At 35.7% G+C, this 25,436-nt stretch overlaps 1 protein-coding gene and 1 long non-coding RNA gene across 2 annotated transcripts in view; both read left to right on the top strand.

Annotated features, from left to right (window-relative positions):
• Positions 1–5,188: 5,188 nt before the first annotated feature.
• On the top strand, positions 5,189–6,853 carry LOC120536760. Its single transcript, XR_005635187.1, has 2 exons — positions 5,189–5,636; positions 6,010–6,853. It is a non-coding gene; the product is annotated as an uncharacterized LOC120536760 (long non-coding RNA).
• A 14,901-nt stretch (positions 6,854–21,754) lies between these two features.
• Positions 21,755–25,436, top strand: part of LOC120536743 (signal-regulatory protein gamma-like) — a 35,175-nt gene continuing 31,493 nt past the window's right edge. Inside the window, exon 1 of the mRNA XM_039765219.1 lies at positions 21,755–21,829. The gene's annotated coding sequence lies outside the window, so the exon portion shown is untranslated. The remainder of the gene's footprint in view (positions 21,830–25,436) is intronic.

Below are 25,436 nucleotides of genomic sequence, written 5' to 3'. Positions count from 1 at the left end.
AGACCATCTCGAAGCAGCTTGATGTTCCTGTGACTACAGTTGCACATATTATTCAGAAATTTAAGATCCATGGGACTGTAGCCAACCTCCCTGGATGTGGCCGCAGGAGGAAAATTGATGACAAATCAAAGAGACGGATAATACGAATGGTAACAAAAGAGCCCAGAAAAACTTCTAAAGAGATCCAAGGTGAACTTCAAGCTCAAGGAACATCAGTGTCAGATCGCACCATCCGTCGTTGTTTGAGCCAAAGTGGACTTCATGGGAGACGACCAAGGAGGACACCATTGTTGAAAACAAATCATAAAAAGCCAGACTGGAATTTGCCAAACTACATGTGGACAAGCCACAAAGATTCTGGGAGAATGTCCTATGGACAGATGAGACAAAAATTGAACTTTTTGCCAAGGCACATCAGCTCTATGTTCACAGACGGAAAAATGAAGCATATCAAGAAAAGAACACTGTCCCTTCTGTGAAACATGGAGGAGGCTCTGTTATGTTCTGGGGCTGCTTTGCTGCATCTGGCACAGGGTGTCTTGAATCTGTGCAGGGTACAATGAAATCTCAAGACTATCAAGGGATTCTAGAGAGAAATGTGCTGGCCAGTGTCAGAAAGCTTGGTCTCAGTCGCAGGTCATGGGTCTTGCAACAGGACAATGACCCAAAACACAGAGCTAAAAACACCCAAGAATGGCTAAGAGGAAAACATTGGACTATTCTAAAGTGGCCTTCTATGAGCCCTGACCTCAATCCTATTGAGCATCTTTGGAAAGACCTGAAACATGCCGTCTGGAAAAGGCACCCTTCAAACCTGAGACAACTGGAGCAGTTTGCTCATGAGGAGTGGGCCAAAATACCTGCTGAGAAGTGCAGAAGTCTCATTGACAGTTACAGGAATCGTTTGATTGCAGTGATTGCCTCAAAAGGTTGTGCAACAAAATATTAAGTTAGGGGTACCATCATTTTTGTCCAGGCCTGTTTCATGAGTTTATTTTTTAAATAATTCTGTTGAAGCATGGTTGAAAATCAATGTCTGACTTTTATTAGTTAAATTTCATAGAATTTTTATTTATTATTACTTTTGTCAGATTAAAGTTATTTCTGTGACCATTGTTGGTACCCTTCAGTCAATGAAAGAAAAACTCACAATTTTGTCAACGTGTGTATATACCTGCATGTTTCCTTTGTATACATTTCAGTTTACAATGAGGTATGTCCAGTAAAAGCCTTCAAGAAAGCTCACCCTTGTCGTTTCTATGTTAATGTTCCAAAGTGTCTAATCTCTTTGCAGCTGGGCTGCACAAATGGCATGGAGTGGGCAGAAAAGTAGCATGACACTCAACTGGAAAGTAAAAGAAGGTTCACAAAATGGCTGACTTTTTAAAGCAAATGTATACATTTTTAAATGCAGAAGTTGAAACGTTTCAGTTGTGAATCATCTTATTGCTTGCAGTAGTGGAAACTTCCATTTTTGTGTATGCGGTCATTTGAAATGTATAATTAACAGTTATTTTTAGTAGAGAAATATTGTTGTCTACCAGACTTCAAAAATTTAATCTACTGCTAAAACATGTATGTGCTAATGTGTTAATTAAGCAACTTTTGGGAGGTACTAGCCAAGACAATTTGACAGGATTGGTAAGTGAAGAATTCACAAGGTAAGCATGTGCAGCAATTCTGTTCCCGAAGAGGATAAAAGGCTAAGGATATTATGATAGAAAGAAGCTCTCATGGGTACACACTCTGCACCTAAAATAACAGCAAGAATAAAGGCCAAAAGTATAATAAACTATTGGATTTAGTGATTAAAATATCTATCACAGATAATAAATCCTGCTCAAAATTGTTCACAAAATAAGCAAACCATGCATCATTTTTTGGCCTTCCAATACAAGTGTTGAATTTGGATTTTCTGGTGAGAAAGCATTTGCTCATCTTAACGTAATTTCAAAGCACATCCTCCTTCACTACTCCTCACTCTAACTCCTTTACACACAAACACAGTGGCACCCCCCCCCCTCCCTAAATGCTATGCAAAATGGCTAATACACTTAACTCCACTTATTTTTTTTTTTTCTTGTGAAAAAGGGAATTTAACCTATAAGGTTTTGTATATATTAGTGGACAAGTCAATACTGGAAGTTCCAAAATTATTATCCTTGATCCAGAATTAAAGGGTTTGCTTGAAAGCTGTCCCTTGCTGGGTCACAGTAAGCCATACTCTATTCTCTACCGAAAAACTTCATATAAAGCTGTACTTGTCCAGGATAACACTCATCAGTCATGGCTAAATGCAAGTAAACAAGACTGCTTCAGTTAGCTATTCCCCAACCATTTATTTCAATCATCACTTAACATGTGCAGAAAAAACAGGCATAAAGGTTAGATATGAAAGCATACAACCTGAACAATTTAAATCGGGGTCATACAGCAAGCTTTGTATCGGGTGGCTTTTCAAATCCTTGTCTTAAGCTGTAATACTTGTAAATGTAACAGTAAATGGTAAAACAGTTGTCTTACTCTCTGGCAGTTATGATTTGTCTGTGAAATGTTTTAAAGTCCTTTTAATATACAATATCTTGCTGGCTGCTTTAGGTTGAATCAGTCAAAATAACTACACCCACCAATCAGTTCCCATCGTCTGGCTGATTGTTAATTAATTTACTTTTTTCTAAACGTGAAACATCTTCATCTTAAAGTCCCAATTTCACATGTTCTTGCAAGCCTACACACACTGGTTAGTTTACCACTTGATCATATACATTCGAATAAATAATGACACACTTAACATTTTTATACTTATTTTCTTAGAATTCATGTCTATGTAGATTGACCTCTTGACACCCCAATGTAAACCTTGTGCACATTATTTTAAATTGGTCATCTTAAACTGAACAGAGAAAACGTTTATTAGTTGGTGCTGCAGAGAATGTGTTTATCATATCATATAGTGTTTCTTCTTGTGTTTATGTAAAGAGCAGCCAGGATAAACAATTTAATAAAAGTTTGATACGTGAGTAAAGGATGGTAATTTTCTGAGAAGTTGTACATTAAAGTGCTTTAATCAAAAAGGCACTCTGACTAAGTATATGATTAATTTCCTCATGTTCCTAATTTTAAGGGGCATCCCTTTATCCTGGTTGTCCTCCCTGTATCCGCTGACTCCACCTGCATTTCCTGTTTCTTCAGCGTCCATTGTTCCTGTCTTCACTTAAAAAAAAAAAAATGTTACTTTGGATATCTTTCATATCTAGTTGTTGAAACATTCTCTCCCACCATGGCTCACTAGGAAACTCTAGGTGGTTTTTGGTGGGATATGGCAGGATTCTGTAGATGATTTAGGGTCTTCAAAACAAGCCATGGCTTATGCTTAAATTGGGATGTTGGATTTTATTGCCCGATTTCTGAGGGATGGCAATTTCTCACAAAAGAAATTTGATTAGACTGATGGGTGGCTTATTCCCTCATAAAAGCGATGGTGAAACAGACATGTCTTCACTTTTATGATTTAAGAGGAGGAAGAATAGGTCTAAGGTAGGGAGAATGATTCCATTTTCTTTTCCATGTAATATTCTTGGCTTAGCTAACAAAGGCAGCAACCTTAAAACAAACCTTGTGCAGTAAACACTCTCCGAAGTCACTATACATGCATAAATAAATTGTATAACCAAATATATATAATATACACTGGCGGTTCCCCGTGGCTCCACTTGCGTAGTAGTGAAACAGGACAAACTTTAAAAATCAATAAACAAATGGGTATCACTAGCTAAGTGGAGGCAAAGTACATTCCAAAACGTGGCGACAGATAGACCTACGTGAAATGTGGGTCCAAGAATGAATGTTGACTTCCAGCACTGCAGGATCATATATATTGGACATGGTGGCACAGTGGGGTTTCTGAGGTGGAGGGAGAAGTAATGTCACTTGTCCTGCAGGATTTTCTTGTTTGAGTGTTAAAAAAAAAAAAAAGACATTTCTGACACCACTACCTCACTTATTGGAGTGATATTGTATTTAGACACAAAGCTCTGAAGACCCTTCCAACGCACATCTGTCTAACACAGTCACCTCCTCAGCTCATATCCCATCAGTTGAACAGCTCAAACCATGAGAAATGGTCATACCATCAACAGGAAGATTCCACAGTCACGGTGATTTATCTAACTTGGAAGGCACTACTACAAGGAATAAAAAATTAATGAAAATTTTTAAATACTGACATACAGTAAACTGTTGACAATGGCTTTTAAACAAAGCCAACAATGGAAATGGCCACTTGTGAAACACTCAGTGTTACATCTGTAGATAGTAAAACCTGCCAAAAACATTAGAAAATACAGATTAGCTCGGCTTTTGAAACTTTATTTGAAAAGTTCTAACTCAAAAATCTAACAATCGGTGCCCTTTGCATGTAAAGTATCCTATTGTCATTTTTTTAAATAAATCACACCTGCATACACTACTGGCATAATTACCTTCATACTTCATCACGTGGACCTCATGGCTCTGAAGGTGAGGCAGCAGAATCCTGTAGTTCCCCCTGCTTTTTACAAAGAGGCCACGTGTACTCATTTTGATATTTAATCTATGCTGCTTTTATATTCTCTGCGTACATGCAGAAATGTGACTGGAAATCAAGACAAAAATAATACGTAATACTAATTCGGCAGAAAGCGCTATAGTGCATTTTCCAGCTACAGAAAAGCAAGTTAAATAATAAACACTAATGACGACGATAAATATAAATGCTTTAATAGTGTACATTATTAACATTGCAGATACGCAGTAGCACATAAGTTAAAAAGTTAATATAGTTGAAACAATAACACATAACTATTAAACAGAATACAAAAAGGGAAAAAAAAATCATTACAACGATATGTTTAAAATATGATATCTAGCCAATGTCATCCATCCATCCATTTTCCAACCCGTTGAATCCACAGGGTCACGGGGGTCTACTGGAGCCAATCCCAGGTAACACAGGGCGCAAGGCAGGATCCAATCCTGGGCAGGGCGCCAACCCACTGCAGGGCACACACATTTAGAATCGCCAATCCACCTAACCTTTATGTCTGTGGACTGTGGGAGGAAACCCACGCAGACACGGGGAGAACATGCAAACTCCACGCAGGGAGGACCCGGGAAGTGAACCTGGGTCTCCTAACTGCGAGGCAGCAGTGCTACCACTGCGCCACCGTGCCGCCCTAGCCAATGTCAGTAATGGTAATAAACACAAAACAATTGGATTCGTAGCTGACGCTATATGTAATCGCACATCTTGTTAGTTTTGTTTAATAGCTCTAAATTTAGTTTCTTTAAATATACTGAGCTTTTTATTTTGCAAGTCCAAACATGTTGTAAAATTGTTAGTATCAGAAAACGTTTTCAGCTCACATTTTCAAATTGGAAAAATTGTACAACTACTCGCCCATTACTATGAACTGTGTGCAGTGCACTTGTATCCGGGGCGTGGATGACGAAACAGCCGGCTATGAAAAGGGTCCAACAGAGTAGAGCCATACTCCTTTCGAAGTGAACAACGGCGATTAAGAAGAAGAAAAAGATTTCAGAACTTGGCGCTGCGAAACGATTACGATTGTGACGACGGATAAAACCTAATTAGTCATGTAAGTGTTTTTGTTTTTTTAAAATTCACCATAATTGGTTTAGATACGTGCCCCTTTCCAAGGCGCAGTTTTGATTTTAAAATGCATAAAGTCGCATAGTACAGTATACGAATTAAAGTTTTGATTTCTCATGATAAGATATTTGCGAAGCATTGTTTGTACAATGGCGGTGGAGTATTTAGTACTATGGTCGCGAAACTTAAAGGGGCAGGCTTAAACTACAATCTGTCGTTCTTATATGAAGTTTATATTTCATTAATTGTTTGTTTTGTTTTTATTTATGCATTCTCTGCTTTAAAACCAACATTCCAACATTATTTTCTTCATCTTTCCTTTGTGTTTACAAACCGAATTGCTTCTGTGACGGTATTAGTAGGTAGGCCAGATCCTGTATGAAATGGGGTAGCAAGAAACCGAAGAAGTGTCATTACCCGATCTGCGTCTGCAGTGAGGACAGTTTTAGGCCTTCGACAGAGCCTCGGAACCTGTTTATATTCATGTGAGAAACACGACGACGTTTATTTTTATGTAAATTTAAATCTCCTAATTGTATTTAGTAAACAGTTTTAATGCTATGTGTTGCTTTACCTAGAAAATGGGTTTATTTTATTTTTTCTTTCAGTGGTTTTGTTTCGGTTGCAGAACTCCGACAGCTCTGTAGTTTAGACGTTTAATGAATGCTGAATACACAGGCCTGGTTTGAGAGCAAGAACTAAAAGCAATTGAAATCGACATGAAGCTCTCATGACTTGGGGTGTGTGTCGTAGAAGAAGCTTCTGGAAAGTGGGCGGTGTCAAAATCGCTGTCGCTGACGTCACATGTATGCGCTTCAAAATGTCTCAGGTCGCTGAATCCTTTCGAGTCTTCAGACTGTATCGCCTTCAGCTGGGCTATTTTTGTAGAAAACGGATCTATGTTGATCTTCGATTATTTCAGATAATCGACAATTGTAAATTTAAGAGGTCGACTGTTAGTTATTAATCTCGCAATTCATAATTTTCTTTTAATTTGCCTGAATGATTTATGTTTGTTTTTTTATTACAAGCCAAATAAGTAAAATATAAACACATATTACTGGTCAAACTGAAAAACAGATATACCCGGGTCCATGTTATAAACCAAATGCAGTTAATGAAAAGGTCAAAAATCAAGGGTCTGCGTTGGATTCATGTTTTTAAAACTGGAATTTTCTAAATTATTCTGTATGCACTTTTTAACATCTATTTCAAAATGTTTAAACACGGCATGATTACTAGAGCATTTTAGTTTGTGCATGTAACAGCATGGTATTATAATAAAGTTATTTGTGAAGTTTATTTTTTGTTGTTTAATAGGGTTGTAATATTAATGTTCGTCTCTCTTTTTAAAATAGACTGGTAAATGAATCCAGCAACGTTTTGCAATGATGCACAACAAAAAATAGTATTGACAACTTTTAAGGGTTTCTGTCACAAAGAATGAATCTGTCAGGTGATTATTTTAAAATCTTTGGACAATAAGTGTCTTTATGGTATAAATTTAAATAATTTATCCTGTGTGAGACCTCTGTAACTTTATTGCAGTATTTTATTGGGTATCATTCGCTTTTCCAGATTAATTAATATATACTATACAAGTGAAAATGTCACCTTGCAGTAAAGATTTAAAAAATTTGTTATAACATCCAACATGCAAATGCCATTTCTCTGTAATATAATGCAGTCAGTAAATTCTTCTGTAGTGTCTAATGAACTGCTGTTGTAACCTTTTAAAGAGAGTCAGTATTTCCTAAGGAATTGTATTTATAACACCAAAATAATTCATATACACACACAATGCCTGCCATTTATAGAGATCACGAAGAGCTGAGTGTCTTCTCTGGTGATGCTCTGCCAAGCATCTAATGCAGCCATCTTTGGCACCTGCTTGTTTTGTGGGCTTGTCTTTGTTTTACCTGTTTATATATATGTGTTGGTTCAGGTATATATGCACTACACTAGTTTTAATATATATACTTTTGTTGGTTCAGAGATGTATGTATATATGTGTGTGTGTTTAGGTATAAGTAACTTTATCCAACTATTTGCCCACACAAATAATCGAAATACAATTAAAATTTCAATATGTCCCCATGAAATTGCTAAACTGCGAAAGGATGTGATCTATACTGTTAAAGTGTTTGCCTTCTTTGTAATATTCTCTGTTGTTGCATATTTAACACGATGAACAGTCTAGCACCTTTTCAAAAAATTAAGCTTTACAACAAGGCAGCAATACAGGTTTTAAATAATAACTTTTGTTTAGTTTTCCAGTTGCTGCCATCGTTTCAATACTGTACTTGGTTGCAGCAATAATCACAAAGTAAATGCTGCCTATAATTTGACATCAGTCAATCACATTGGTGTTGAGTAATTTTGGCCCATTCTTTGTTACAGAATTGCTTTATTGTAGGAACATTGATAAGCAATTCATGATTACATCGCACACTTATTAAAGGTTCTTCCACGACATCTCTATTGAGTGAGAAGTTTGATTTGACAACTCCAAAACTTTTAATTTTTTTCTGATGTCTTTGGGTCTTTATGCTGTAAAATAAAAAACAGTTACACTTCAGCTTCAGGCCACTGATAGATCACCGCACATTCTGCTTATTAATATTCTGGTAAAGTGCAAAAACCATGGTTTCTTTAATACTGACAAGTCTTCTTGCATATGAGGTATCATCCCCACACCATCATGCTAGTGCCATCATGCTCTCTTGTAGATCTGATGTTCTTACTTTTGAACAGAGAACACCGAGGGGCCTCTGTCATCACAAAGTTCTACTTAAAGTTCTTCCAAAAGGCTTTGGAATCATCTAGATGTTTCTTTGCAAATGTTCTCTTTACAGGTATGTTTTTCTTGGATACCAGAGGTCTCTACATTGCTACTCTCCACAAACCAGTCTCTTTGTTATCGTGGAGTCAAGAACACTGACCTCGGCTAAGGTTAGAAATACCTGCTGGGATCATGTAGAACATCTTGAAAGAATCATTGCTGTGCCCTTAGGGGTAAATTTTAGAAATGGGCCTCTCCTGCCACTGTTTCAAATGTTCTCTAGTTGAAATAGTGGTCCTCACTGTGGTGTGCTACAGTCTCAGTACAACTGAAAACAAATTTGCATCCCCTCCAGCTTTCACAGCTTTTCCATTATATATATATATATATATATATATATATATATATATATATATATATATATATATATATATATATATATATATATATATATATATATATATATATGATATATATTTTCCATAATATCTTTCTGGAATTTGCTTAGATCATGGGATAGTGTTCTTCTGTAAACCCTATGATGACCATTTCACTCTCATTGTTAGGGTCACTATATGGTGAAGTTTAGATTTTACAGGGTTGCAGTCAGGGTCTGCGGTGTTGAGTCTACTTAGTCTAATTGTCAGTTAACTTTTGTCAGCTGTTTAAATGAGGAGCTAAAGGGGAAATTGCATTTCCAAATGGCAGTAATGATGTTGGAAAACTACTTGATATTGTAAGCTATATGTTTACTCTGCTTTCCTTTGTCTAATTTTACATTTTGGCTAAAGATATGAAGACATTCATTGTGACAAATATGCATAAATAAGTATATGGAATGGGTTAAATACCTTTTCGTAGCAAGTTACACATAATATATACTATATATATTATAGCTTAATTGTTTTGCATGAACTGTATTAACAAGCAAAGTTTATATTTTTGAGAACTAATGAAAATTGCCTAGCTCACTTTTAGTACAATTTGAACTGCATGAAACTGCAAAGTTTGTAATGGACCAATTAGTCGTCTTAGATCATTCTGATTTTGTTTTGTCTTCACTTAAACTCATATCAGTTCTTAATATATGGTCTAGAGAGGGTAATTTTGCTCATGACAGTTTGAAGTATATGCAGACATTCAGATATGCCTTTTTGTTTATTCACTATCTTTATTTAATACAGGAACTGGTTTACTTTGAACTTGACTCGAATATACAATGTCCATCTTGCAACTTGGATGTTACAAGTACTTCTTTATATATGTTTTTTGACAGCATCCTTTAATCCCAAAATTATGATCTAGTATCAAGTACATTATTTCCTACTTTTTGTATTTTCCTGTCTATTTATACCTGAATTTTTCCTCCTTTTGTACATTCTGTAATTATCATTGATTGAATAAAGTTTTCTTTTGTGTAGGCACTAAAACAACCAACCTTAATTGCTTCTAAATTGAAACTTCCTAACCATTTATGTTTCCAGTACTGATGCTCGTCATTTTTAAAATCTGACCACACTAGAAGTTACAAGAATAAACTCTTAACAAATAAACTGTAGGAAAAGAGAACTATGATAAACAAGAATAAATTAAACTCTTGTCTCTGAATCTGTCTAAATAAAAATTATTATCTGTTTGCCTTTCAAGCAAAAATGTTTCAACAAGTTTTTCACAACATTTTGCACGTGTGTTACTGTTGATTACACTTAAAATATATACATGTTCTGTTGGAAAGAGGGGTTGGAAGGATTGGGGGCAACCCAAAAGCCATTGCCGACGAGGGGATTACAGTTCTCATCAAGCAGCAGGAGAGGCGCACCCAAGCTTTGTTACCAGCTAAAGTGGGATCTCACCTAAGACCACATGTATTTTCTTGATGGAATACAGCTTTTGTCTGAGTATGTGGTGTTGTTGTTTTCTTTTCTTTTTTTAATTCTCATCATGGGTTGTATTTGATCCACATACAGATATACCTTCGCAATGTGCGGTAATGTTGCATATGTGTACAGAGTTGTTTAGGCTTTCAGGGTAGTGAAATTCAGGTGGGGTACGGTAAGTATCTTGTGATTTTTTTTTTATTTATTTATTTATTTTTTTTAAATGTTATTGTCATGTTGGTTTTTGAATTTAATTTCCAATAAATAAAACAGTAAAAATGGTAATGGATGTGAGCTTTTTAAACTTAATTTTTTTACCCCTTTTTCATTCCCCACTGTTTAAAAATAGTTAAGTTATTGCACATACATTTTGTCATGGTAGTGGGCTTCGAATAAATAAACTGTGCCTTCTACATTTCTGAGACATGCTTGTGATGGCAAAATTAAATTAGGAATAATAAATCTTGCACACAGATTCTGGCTACCTGTTTTGCTACTCTTGTCTTTCCAATTCTGCTTCCTCAATAGTTCTTTTCAATCATGGCTTGTAACAAATGGTATCTTAAACAAAACTGTGGAAAGTGCCTGATAGAATGTTAGAGTTTTCAGCTTGTCGTGAATTATCTGATTGGAGCATTCACCTACCATGATTAAAATCTTTCACAAGCACAGGTGCCATGTGTAGTCATTTTTTTTTTTTTCGTATGCCATGTGTACTTGAATCAGATTTTTTGACAATATCAGTATATAGTGAACTACATACAGAGACAGTGATTTAATGATATGCACACTCAAATCATATTTTTCCTTTAAGGTGTCTTTTTTACCTATTACATCCTGTGTTATTTAGCATAACCTGTGGATTGAAATTGACACCACATAGCATGGTAGTGTGTGTCCATGAAGTGTGCACATACTGTAAAAGTTTCATTGTACTTTGTGCGCATAACAATAAATTTGAAGTGAAATGATTGCACTGCATTGCAATTTTTATCAAAACATTAAAACCACATTAATGCTAATTTAACAAGTCCAATCAACACTCTGCTTTACAGACTTTCTATGGCATGTCATGAGCATTATGCACTTACTGTCTGTTGTGTGCACACATGATAAAAATGAGAAAGGCAGAGTGTATAACAGAGCTAAGCCAGGATGAAACCAATTGAAGCTTCACAAACTAATTACTGAATTTTATAGCAGATGCTGATTCGCTCTTGGTGGGGATATAATAATAAACCAATTAAAGATGTTAATATAATTAGTAATTTAATTGTTTGTTCCTGGTAGACATTTCCTCATGCCCATAGTATGTTGAGGTAGTTTGTTTTTACTCACTGTGAGGGATTATAAATGTGACTTTTTTCAGGGATTACTGTCTAGATGTCTACAGAGCAGGGACAGAAATTTACTTCTTGGCATCAGCATTCAGTAATGTCCATAACTTTATTGGAAAGGACTTTTTGAGGTGAAGTGTACAGCCAGCTTCCATTTAAAGTGCATAAATCTCACAAAAATGTTTTGGATTCTTTCCTAAATGTTTTCCATTTTTCTAAAACAACATGGATGCACTGTTTTGCGATATAGTGTAGGCAATATCTAGATCAGTTGTTCCCAAACTCGGTCCTGGGGATCCCCTGTGGCTGCAGGTTTTTGTTCCAACCAGATTCATAATTGGTGATGATAATTGATAACAACTGATCTAATTTAACTAGCTGGTCTTTTCCACTCTTCTCTTATTCTGTATTCAGAAAAACACAGTATGGATTTTACATTTAGAAGACATTTAGCAATATCTTTATTTTTTACTAAAGCTATAAATGCTTATCTATCTCTTGTTGTTGTTTTTTCTATTATTTTCCCTTTTCTTGTGTAGTTTGCGCCCTTCATTTAACCCTAATAGTGACAATTAACCAGCATAGCAGACACCCAGAATGATGAAAGCAGCAATGACTTCAGTGTCAGACCCGCTGATTAGTAAATAATTAATTAAATAACCAGAACACTTCGAAAAGCAGAAAGAAAATCAGGTTGAAAATACTCTTTACGACTTAAAAAAAAAAGATATATTCCCCAAATAACTGCTTATTACATTTTAATAAAAATCTACCTAACTTAGTTTTGTAATTTCTACATTGACTCCAAAATACAGAAACTGGGAAATAAAGACTCACTTAATTAGGCTAAGAGTCCAATGAAAAATAGAAGTTGGTTGGAAAAAACCAGGACCGAGTTTGGGAACCACTGCTCTAGATGCGGATCAATACTCGTGAAAAACAGACATGTGCAGCAAGGTTTAAAGTTTTTGTTTCCACATCTGGGCTCCATCCCATTCATCTCCATTATGAAATGCAAGAACAGGCTAGGTTTTTTTTTTTTTTAATATATACAGTATAGACATAGAACACAGTTTCATATTAATATATACCATGATTTTTAAGTAATAAAATAACTTCAACTTGAGAAATGCCAAATTTATCCTTTAAGGTGGACTGACTTAATTGTAAGAGATTGAGAAGTGAGAAGCAGAATTATCTGAATTTGTGATGTCTCCTCCTGAAAACAACTTCTAACATTTATCACAGAGCCATGCCAAGAGTTAAATGGAATTTTTTTTAATTTTCAATATAGGTAACTAACTCATCAACTGCATCTGAATGTCCTAACATGCATATATTTTCTTGTAGCTATACCATTCTCCCATACAGAGTATGAAATTGGAAGAGCCAAAAAGTAATTTTCTTATTGGTAAACAACTGAATTTGAGCATTTTTTTTTTCAATAACTATACATGTCCTTTCTTGTCTCCTAAATTCACGCTAGCCATCATCTCTACAGTATCTTCCAAAGAAGGTCCAGTTGCTATTTCTGGCCACACTGCAAGCTATAGAATTTAGACCATGTTGTTTCCACAGGCCGCCATTTGCTGACTAAATTCCAGTCTGCCATTACAGCACCATCATCGCTTCTAAAGAATTCTTCTCATGACATTTTTCCTATAAAGGTTCCAGACAAAGGGAGTGTGAGGCATAATTACATCAAAACAATGCTCGCTCTGCCAAGTGTATTGCCCTGGAGTAATTGGAGCTTGCCAAGTTAGTTATGGATTGGAATATTCTTTCACCATTGGTTTACACACATACATACAACCACACACCATATACACCTTACCATATATGAGTGAATGAGCCTATTACTTCTCAGTACTCCACATTAATACTTGCAGTGTTTAGGATGAACAACTGACAGATGTTGCCAAAAATAACCTAGACCTACAGGCTGAAACACCTTGGTCCCTGAAAATATCCTAGGCATTTGGGGTCTGATGCATCTTGGTTAATGCCACCTACTAATCAATGATGTGTTAGTCCCACAGATCTATTCTCTGTAGGAGGCATCTCTCCTCAGCTTGCAAATGCTCGTGGCAGTCTCCCCACAGTAGGTGTCCTGTATCTGCATTATTGCATCAGTCACTCAAGATATGCAAACAAAATAAAGACATTTAAAAACAAAGAATTATTACTAAGGTAGATAATAGTGAATAGTAAAGTTTGAATGCAAGTCATGTATATTTGATTCAAAGTAAGAAAGATTAAATAATACTTTCTGTAAATGTCAGTGAAGAAGTCATCTTGGATGGTGTTAAGTTTCAGCGGACTGTTTGCATGGATGCCATCTTTTGAGGTTAAGGCTGATGGAATGGAGTCTCTCTGATATTTGTTGTCTCTGTTCATGCCAAAATGCCATGTGTGGACACAGACCTCATGATGTTTACAAACAGTTGCCTCTGATTATGGGAATCTTGTGCTTTAAGACATCACAATCACAAACGTATGTTAAAAAGAACACTTAATGTTATCAAGGGTGTCTATTCATGGTTAATCTCCAATTCACTTTAATCCCATCCCGCATATGAGTTATAAACATACACTCAGATAACAAAAATGTAACCACACACACACACATATAATATAAATGCATAGGATTAAAACATCATCTTAAGGTTTCACAGTCCTACTCTGTGTAAAATGGCTTATAGTAATGTTTCAGAGTGCTTTTACAACTTATTGCATTTTATCTGAGCAAAATAATTTATAAATAGGCAGATTACATCTTGTTTTTAATATAGTGCCTGCAGTCTCAAAACAATAATTATCCACTCTATAACATGTAGGAACATACTGCCCTAGTAGGTATTCTTCCCCTGACCACCTATAATCCCGGATTTCTGATGAGGGAAGGTATTGCCAACCAACCCGGCCATGTCATCAGACTATCCAGACCCACCTTCTGAACTGCGCCCCAGATAGAAAAGCTGCCATTCCTGCTGAAGGAATAGGCCATACAAAGTCCAGGTGCAGGTCATAATGCCTTCAGATGGATTCAACATTGTCTTAATGGTGACCTGCTTTTAGGTAACAATGAGTGCTGCTGGCTGGTAGTTCAACATTGCACATTCCAAGACCTGTAGTTGGTGATCTAAAGTTTGAAGGGTTTTCTGTATGTGGGAAGTGTTTCCATTTATAGCCCAATTTTTGGTATTAAAAATATTTATTTGGGGCTGTTGTGTACTTAGACTTCCCTCTTAACTTGAAAAGAATATTACTGAAAGGGGCCCAGCTTCCCCTCATATTTTTCAGAGGAGCAACTCTGTGTTCTGTAAACACCCCATCCCCTCAAAGATCTCCATGTTGATTTTTATTGTTGTAAGTGATTGAGACTGGGATTAGTGGATACCCCCAAACATGTGTCTTATGAAAATTCTTCTATACTTCTTCCACAAAGTTGAGCTGTTTGAGTGGTTCTGTCATTTGCTATGGCATCCAGACTTACTATTGGGCCTATAAACAGTTTGTGATCCTCTATGGATAAAGGAAAACACCTTATACTGCCTGCACAACCTTAGAGCAATAACTGTTAATGACTGGATATACACTGCATGAACTGTCTATTCTTGTTCTCCTGTCACCTCCATTGTAAAATCTGTCTTATCATTGTAAAAGACTGGTCTACTTAGGCACTTAATATAAGGGTCCCTTTCACTCTGGAATCCAGTTTTTTTTTCTCATTATGACTTTGATTTTATTTGAAGAAAAGAACATTCTATACACTCAAGTCAAACTTAACAAACCATAATTCAACCCCTGCCCGAGACAGAGAGGAGAGCCAATAAAAATAGCAAATCTTTTAAAACAACAAAGAAAGGATCATGTCCTTTGCCCTGATATAAATGGTTATTCTAAGATTTAATTAATTAGATCTTGATATATTTTTAAAAACATCTAAACTTTCTAAGTGAAAGTTTAATTTCCTTATGACTTCTATAGTCTGTGTAGACCTTTCCCTGAACTGAAGTTTAGGCATAGGGAATCTTTCCTTTACAAGTCAGTCACATATAGGAACCAATGCTACTTGATATTATTCACCGGATTTAAAGACCTTTTTGGTCTTTGTTTCTATATTCTTTACAGTATGGGAATTGTTTCCTTGAACTGCCAAATCACTTTTTGGCAGAAGTCCTATTGCTGATTATTTGTAAATAGATTTCCACCACTTCCAGCTGAGTTTTGGCTGTCTTCTTCAGCATCTGTGACCTATTACTGATAGTGTCAATCAGCTGAAGAAGTTTTCAGAACGGATGAAATTATTTCCAGTAGAGATGGGATTTTTGACACCCAGGCATCAGAGCTTGTCTCCCTTTTATGAAGCACAGTGTGTTGAAGCTTATATCAAATATCCTTTACCATGTGGCTGATGTCTAAAACTTCAGACATCATTGACACACCAGTAGTGGTCTGACTTTTTTGAAGTATTGCACTATCCTTTACCCAACAATAGGGCTAAGTTGATGTCGTCTATAACCAATTTGGTTGGACATGTAAATAAAAATTGTCAGTTGATTCCAAGGATTTGCGGAAGCTTCCTCAAAGGACCAAACTGCAGTCATCACTCTCCTGTGCCTCATAAGAAAGCCTGTCAGGCATTCATGTTTGCAGCAGACAGCATGTGAGATTCCTGTACTAAGCTAGTTTAGCAGGAGTTTGATCAATATGTCACACAAAAAGTTTGAAAGGGAAGAGGAGCAGGTATATTTGTAGCATCACACTGCTGTGGTGTTTGCAGACTCCAGGTGCCCATGGTTTCTTGCCCTTTACATCTCTCTTTTAAGTGGCTCAAAATTCCTCAAATGATCGCTCACTGGGGCAGCAAAATTTGGTACACTTTTGCAACTTGAGCAGGTTTGCTTCTTTTTAAAGCATCTCCTGCAGCTGCTCATTTGCATGATGGAATGACAGCTTGTACTAGATAGGTGACTTATCATCCAGGCTAATACAGCTTGTCAGCAATGTTACAATATTTTTTTATTCACCATCTGTCTTTCTAACCCACTTATGGGCAGGGTCATAGGGCAGCTATAGTCAATACTTGTGGTGTTATGTTTTACATAACCTACGCAATGAGATTTGGGGGCTGGCCAAGGAAAATGGTGGTGCTTGTGCTTTTTTGAAAGGGATCCCCAGTTGAATATTAATGTACAGTACTATGGTACTCATAAATTCAAGAGGACACCCTGATATCATATACTGATACACACATACTCCAACCTCTAAGGTGAAGCTCTTCCTACTCCATTGTGTAAAAGTAACTACAATTTGGGGGAAGGAACAAGATGCTGACTAAACAGAGTACTGTCAGTGATTTGGCTCCACTTCATGTACCACTTGCAGGCAACTAGGAATGTAGTTGTACTGTGTAAAAAAAATGATAAATCTGAAATATTTTTTTTGCATCATGTAGTTTGCATGCATAAGTAAAGCCAAAATATGCACTATAGCCAAGCCACGATGGAAAACAATGTATTTTTTTTTTCCTATAATGCATTCAGAGTCAATTTTTTGTTTATAAGATGGTAAACAGAACAACTGAGGATGTTGTGTTTACTGTGAGTAAAAGTAATTAGTAACTTCTAGTTTCCTGTTGGTAGATATTTATTCAAATCAATTCTGTGATGAGGCAGATCTAATTTTAGAGTTTTGCACCAATACAGCATCATGATTTGTAGCAAACTTTGAATGTGAGATTGATACAGTATATCTTTTTAAAAAAATCACTTTTTAATCATCATAATAACATTACATCCATGTGCTGAGTTGCAGCATTCTATAAGACATTAAAGCTACTGTGTTCATAATGTTTGCCATCCTGACAACACAATTACATCTTTAAGGCAACATATTTAAACATTTATAGACACAGTAGCATGTAAATATATTGCATCATCTTAATGAGAAGGTAATGATCATGATCCTAATAAACACACAGAGTTCTAAGGCCATTAGTTCACCTGTTGTATTGGAATTATGCAGTCAACAAAGGCTTACATGCATGAATTCATCGCTGTTTTCAGCTCCTGGTTACTACTGTTTTTGCAGAAGACCAGATACCACTGTTAAAGATTCATAGCTGCTTTTCTGGCACAGTAAGAAAAAAGCCTGAAAACATTATACGAGGATTTATCTGCCAATCATTTGTCTCTGTTCACTTCCAATGACTGCAGTATTTTGCACATTTTTTTTAAAATTAGATTTTCTCTTCAAATATGCATTTCATTTATTTAAAACCAACAAAAGATTAAAAAAAAAAAGCGGAAAACATGATTACAAATTTTGGAAGAGGATATCTTGCCTTTTGATTCTTCAAGTCTTCAAAAGATTTTAAATAAAAAAGGAATTCTAACTTAAAAGCATTAATACTGGGAATTGGCATAAGACTATTTGCACTTCTGAAATATCTTGTATTGGCAAGTCCAGCTAGGCGCATGTTGAAACCTCAGGTTTAGCAAATTGTTTCTGCTTTATGAAGTCTTCCTATCGGCTTGAGCACAAATTGAAGAAAACAACTGAATCAGCATTGTAACAGGTAAGTTACATTATTATCTTCCTAATTGTAACATGATACAATGTAAGCAAGGGAAATAAAAGATTATGTAGATATAAGTGAAGCAAGTAAGCCATTATGCACAAAATAAAACATGTACTCATCATTAACCTTGCAGTAAACCAACTTCACAGATCCATTTTCTTGGATTATAATGGTTTACTATTTCATTATAACAATTTACTGTCAACAGTGCCACATTCATGTGGTATCCATAATGGTCAGTCACTGTAATTTTGCTTTAATTTGTGCTATTCCATAACATTTGTCATAACTGAATAGCTTTGCAAACCCCATTTCATGAAAATTTCAAATGCCAGATACACTCAAAGAAAGAGTGAATTACTTTTTTTTTTTGTTATGGCAATTGCAAATTGTCACTATGTGAGAAAAGGGTGTGTGAGAGAAAGAGTAGTTCTTGTGATGGACTACTGTCCTGTCCAGACGCCTTTCTTCAGCCTTTTGCCTAATCCTGATGAGCTAGCCTTAGGTCCACATAACCCTTAGATGAATTGAGCAGGTTTTAAAACCTACCTAGTGATCTCATGCATTGAAGGCTACAGTGCCTGCACAACCCTCAAACACACCTAAATGTTACGAGTAATTTTGTTCATATTTAAACAGAATCAACTTAACAGTGTAACATCTATGATCCATCTTAAAAGTTTTACAATTTTTAGTTTTACCATGTAAAAATATGAAAATAATAATAGTACATTTAATTACTATAATGTTCCTTGATCCTATTAGATTTGATGCCTTGGAAGCCTTGAACCAAGAGACAGTAATCATAAACATCATGTGCTTACTCTTGCCTTGGGCTCAGAAATGAGATCTGTTACAAGGTTACTGAAAATAGGGTTCTTACTAGACAATTTAATTTTGTGAATAAAATATATAGCAAGTTTAAATCAATAATAAAAGATATGTTTTGTTAGTTTTTGATGGGGGAAAAATAGCTTAACGTCAATTTCCTCAAATGAGACATCTACATTCAATTCTTTTAGTCCGATTTACAAGATAACAAAAATATTTTGTAACAATTGGAAATAAGAAATATATGTTGTAGTTTCTGGAATATTTTCACAAGAATGTAATGCATCATCCATGTCAACTGTAAATGTGCTAAAAATCTTTTACATGTTGAATTCTGTGAACACTTGTGTATTAAACTTCATTAACTCTTGGTTAAACAATATTTAGTAGGCGACATCCACAGTCTATAAAAAATAAATCCAAAAGATCTTTTATTGATTATATATCTTTATCTTACACAAGTGATCTTGGGTAGCTATAGCCCAAAATACATACCTATGCCCTGCAATCTAATACTTGTTTTAAAACTCCATTGTCTACCATTGTTATCTTTTTAAAAGAGGCAATACCTCTTAAGGGATAGACATGGTTAGAATGGAGTAGCCTACTGATTGGATACTGACGAATGCATTCTATCTGTAATTATTTGATTTACCAATTAGATAGATAGATAGATACTTTATTAATCCCAAGGGGAAATTCACATAATTCAGCAGCAGTATACTGATACAAAGAAACAATATTAAATTAAATAGTAATAAAAATAAATTAGTGTCAATGAGTTGTCTAACCAAAGCATTTGCCCTGTTTTCAAAGAATGTATTTCTTAGTTACTTAAATGTTATCTCTATTGTAGGTTGTATAGCTGTGTGGAGAATTGATATTTGTAAGTGACTATGTAAGCAATGCTCGTTTATGAAAACTGGCTAGCTTTATTGGAATCCTAACATTAAAATTATACCACCAAAAATTTTGTGCCACTTGCATCTTCAAAATTAAATCATTAAGACAACCGATGATGACAGAGAAAAAGAAAATCACAGGCTAAAGTAGATTTCATCTTTACTTAGGAGTATTCTACCATTTAAGGAAAGATTTACAGCCATTAAAATGACTGTAAATAGTGAGAAATTCTTATGTTTTTTATATTTTAATAACTGTATATGTAATAGTGTTTTACATGAACGTCACATATTTCCATGTTTACATATAAACCAGAAATAAGAGGGGGATAATTTTAGACATTTGCCACGCTAATTTCTGTAGCAACTGTTAACGAGTATTCCGCAGCTCAGATTAGATTGTTTCTGACTGACATAGCGACTAGCAGCTTTTACGTCCGGGTAGTCTACCCAAAAGCCTTTGTTTGTTTTTCCGGAATCGGTACTTCGGTTTCATGATGTCGGCGCTGGAGCATTTGTTTTTTTTGTTTTTTTTTTGAGAACGTTGTGCTCTTCCGATTTTAAAAAAAAAAATAAATAAATAAAGGGTCCTACGGTGACGGAAGAAAATAACCCCCCTTTACCTATTAATGCCCAGTTATGAAGAGGGAAAGCATTATAGGAGACTAAAGTTCAGTCTATGTGTGTGTGAACTATCTGGTACAGTGTCTCTTAAGTAAAATCCTGCCCCTTACCCGGACATAGTTCATCAAGCAACGACTTTTTGAAAAGGTGCGGTCTTCGTGAGTTTTCATCTTTTTTAAAGAGATGTTTTACTGTATTACTTTATTAAGAAATCAATAACTTTTTTAATTGCAATGCTTAAACATAGTACATATTGCCGGAAGTATTTACAAATCCGAAGTTGTCAAATAAAATGGTTTTACAATATCAATTGTCCTTACTGCTTTCTTGTTTTTAAACTTAAGTAAATAAAGTTGGAAAATTCTATTAAAAAAAAAAAAAAACGGAACGTTGTGGAACCCTTTGAATTTATACAGCGCCCTCCACAATTATTGGCACCCCTGAAAACAAAAATTATTGTGGAAAAAAAACAATGTATTAGAAGCCTAAGAACACATCTTAACCAGGGGTGCCAATAATTGTGGTGTGCGCTGTAAATGTAGTATTTACCCATTAGAAAAGGTATTGTTTTGCTGTATACAGCATTACAAAACCTGACAAAATGATCACTTTAAAGGTTAATATCGTTTTAGATATTACCAGACTTTTTTATGTGTACACAGTCGCCAGAGGTTCATCTTTTTTTTTTTAACAAAATACCAGTAACCTGTTTCGTTCCATAATAAATCTGGAGAGAGTCAATCTTTCAGTACATATGTGTATGATTTTGAAGCCAACTTCTATAACTTTATTTGTAAGGCAATATCTAATATAGGTTAACCAAATTACTTAGAATTTTAAAACCCGAAGTTTTGGATTCCAATGACAGGAAAAAATATGGACATAACAGGATTACACCGGTTTTTAAAGTGTTTGCCATTGCATTTACTGTTTAGTAACATTAACCCATCCATTTAAGAATTCACTGTAATCAATTAGTTAACATCATAGTTAATCTCACCTATATGACTGTTAATTAACGATTCTGCTTTACTAGTAATTGCACCAGATACAATAGCAAATATTGTTAGACTCGTGGGTGTATGAAATAAACTTTGCAGGTTTTCTTCAAAGACGTCGGTTTTCACGATAAGACCGTCGTCCTAGTTCTTCCGGAAGTCTCGCCTGTTCGTCAGGTGATAACTCTTCACCAATGGTGGTACAGTGACATTCGTGTCCATCTATTCGTCTCCATTTTCAGGTAATTAAAAATGTTGTTACACAACGTGAATACGGTTCAGTTTATGTGGTAACATACTCCGTATTATACAGTAATGATTATCCTTCGGTTTTATCCAGCCTGGCGCTGGTGCATGAACTTCTGATTCGCCTAAGCCAGCACCATTTGGGTTGTCGCGTCCAATGAACGGTGATCTTTGTAGGCGTGTCTAGAGGCGTCGGTTACGGTTTACAGATAATCAGGGTCTTAGCACCCTGTGATTTTCTTGTACATTCTGAGACGGGGGTCATTCAGATGAAAAAAAATCGAAAAGGGGGTTTGGGGTGAGAGAAGGCATTGTACATTCTTGTCAGATATAAGGGCTGGGTCTCCCTTTATAGTTTAAAGACAAGCTATCCAATACATACACTCCGAGAGATAGGATAAGGAAGATGACGGTCTGGGCGCCAGGGATCGCCCAGAAGCCACTGGGCATGTCGTTATTTAATTCACGTCTCAGGGTCGCCTTTCCATATAGATTAGTAAAATGTTCGAGTTGACGGCCGATATCTACATTACCCCCACTCGGTTACTTTCCACTTATTACAAATTAAAGCTCCCTGCTCTTTAATGTAAATTCGTAGACGTTTGAGTGTGCCACAGCCCAGAGCAATTTACACTCAATATGCAGGTCTCTTGCCAATCGGCAAGGGAGGAAATTACCCCAAATATGCCAGTTGAAAATTGGACTCCAAGCTTCAGGTTCTCTCCAGGTGAGCCTTTTGCTTCTCTCTCGATTTCAAGATCACCTGGCTGAAGAGATTATTCTTTTAAAGCAGGATCCGAGAGTGCGCGTAGCACGTCAGAAGCATTTCCAGGTCAGGCTGAAGAGGACTGGTATTAGACATTTACATACGATGCTTCAGCCACACACGTTAATATACTCGCCATCTTGGAACGGTCGACTTCTTATTTACCATTGACTTTGACAGAATACCTCAAAACTGCAGAGCCTGTAAATGTAGGGCGAGGAGAAACTTGCAGACGAACAGAGAAAGGATAACCTTTCACAGCTGTGTGTTCATTTTATTATTAGTTTTTTTATTACTAATATTACCAAGTTTCATCAGTCAGGCTAAAATAGCAATATTTTTATATTTTAATTAATGTAAATGTGTTCATGACAAAACTCTTAGTAAACATTCATTGTTGGTTGTGTGGACACAGGTAATATATATATTTTTTCAAATCCAGATGTTGTTATATATTCAGAGTTGTGAAAAGAAAATATATGGAGTAAAAGTACATCAAATTTTTACATTCATGGAAGCAACACGTATTTCAGTTAAAAATACCTGAGTAAAAGTACATATAATAATAATAATGCCTTTGATCAGCACATAATTGCAGTCAGAGAAACGTCTAGCAATAAAGACATTAAAGAATCACAGTGTATTTCTTCCTTTATGGACATGAAAATCCTTAAAGACTTTAGACACTGAAAAATTATGTATGTCTCTTGTGACTTAGAGTAATATTAGGATTTGTAAACTGGAAGTGTCAATTGGTACTAGACATGAAATTAGTGAAATGTACCCTATACAGGTTTAAGTTTAAACCTACTGTATTTACTGTTCTTGCATAATGATTATGTGACATGAAATAAAGGTACAAGTTATTTTTCATTGCATTTTTTTAAGTTTAAATACTGTATTGTTTAGTTTAAATGCAACAACTACTGTGGTAAAGCTTTAATACAATGCAGTCTATTTTAAACACAATAATTTTTTTATCTTCGTTGCGGTGCTGTTTTGTTTTTGTAAGATCTTACATTGTTGTCACAAGTAATAAACTGTGTAAAAAAGGATGTGTATGTTATGTGTTCAAGTTATCTTGCGGGAACAAGAGCAGTAATGTTGTATGAACAAAATATTATAGTGTGGCCAAATAATTTGTTTGTTGTTTTTTTTTAAATACAAGTACAGTAAGTCTTACTGTACATGTACGCCATTGTGGTTTGGGGGCTTTGAGAATCCAAATGGATCAGCAAACAAAATTGATAAAGATATACTTGGTTTAACAAAGACATTCCTTGTATTATATTAAACTGAACAATGCTACATATCCTCACACTGACACTGAGTACTTTCGGCAATCAAATTATTCAGCAGAACTACGTAAAGAAATTCAACGGGGGCACTTTTACACCAACATCAATATACGTGCATAGTGCCTCACTGGAACTGCCAAGTCGGAAGTTTTCTTTCTTTTTAGTCATTCTGGCGAGAGGTGTTTGTTTGTCATAATGTAATATTTATTTATTGAGCTTTCATTAAAAGCCATGTTTGTCCCTGGGAGAAACAATGTTCTGTCTATTTACCGACCTACTGTTTATACAACTGCAGGAATCATTCACTGTTTTGTTATTTCATTTAATTGTACAACCAGTAAAAAAAAAAAGAATACTTTTATTTTAGTAACATTTCCCATACATACCTAACAATGCTTTAATAGGCTACAATAATTCATGTTTAATACATAACAAATGATAATTACAAAACTAAAAATCATTGTTGTATTGAAGTATGCTCAGAACATTGGTCAATTCTGTTACATTTAAATGCTCTTGTCTGAATTGGTGTTGTATTGGATGGTCTCATGCAGAAGCTCTGTGTGTTGGTTTATTGCTATTTTTGTGTAGAACATAAAATCCTACAGGAGTGATGGAGAACAGTGGTTGGGAGTTTCTAAACATTAACGAAGAGTTGAATTTTTTTGGAGGAACAGATACTACAGGCTACAGGCACCAGAAAGCCCTTAAACTACAGCGATATGTAGCAGGGTTCCATGAGCAGGCTTCACCTTCCAGAAATTGCCTGCCAGTTTGTCCACACTCTGGCAGCACGTGAAACCAGTGAGTATCTGTTTTACCTCTGCACCCACTTGGGACAGAGTGTGGGTGCACTACAAGCAAAAAGGCATCCATCTTATATGCCCAAAGTGCTGCTGATGTTGCAGCTAAGCAACCATTTTGAAGGTCTCAAGTCTGTTCTAGCTACTCACCAAAATGCTGTTGACTTTTTGGAGGACTCCATCATATGAAACCTGGACTGTACACCTTTTGGACAGAAGACTTTTATGTCCTGCTTTCCTAGGGCACGTGTCCAGGACATTGTTATAAAAGCTCCATTTGTCCTCAAGAAGCAACACTATGGGAACTAACGGCATTCACAGTTGCCGGTCGTAGGTGCTGAAAGAGGACTTTGGATTGCTGCTGCACATCTCTCAAGACAGGACCTGGAACTCAGCTATGTGGATTATCAACTTTTCGACCACTACTGAAGTTGCGACATTCAGATTTATTTATCTATCCTTTATTTGGATGTTTTTCATCAACGCCTGGTTGAAAATTACTTGCCTTTGTCAACAATTGTGATTTGTTCTGAGATTAGACACTGATTTTTCATAAGAGATGGGCTATATCTGAACAGGCAAGACACCCAGGTCCTCTCCAAGAACATAGCCAAGGTAATTAACAGGTTTGACCATTTTGAAATTAATCTAGATACTAATTTACATTATTGCATATTTCAAACATAGTCAAGCCGGTAATGAGTTGTCTAAAAAAGTGTGTCGTATTAAGCAGCAT

This window comes from Polypterus senegalus, chromosome 10 (genome assembly GCF_016835505.1).
Source record: "Polypterus senegalus isolate Bchr_013 chromosome 10, ASM1683550v1, whole genome shotgun sequence".
NCBI lineage: Eukaryota > Metazoa > Chordata > Cladistia > Polypteriformes > Polypteridae > Polypterus > Polypterus senegalus.
The sequence above is the reverse complement of the archived record's forward strand: the minus strand, read 5'-3'. Positions and strand labels throughout refer to the sequence as shown.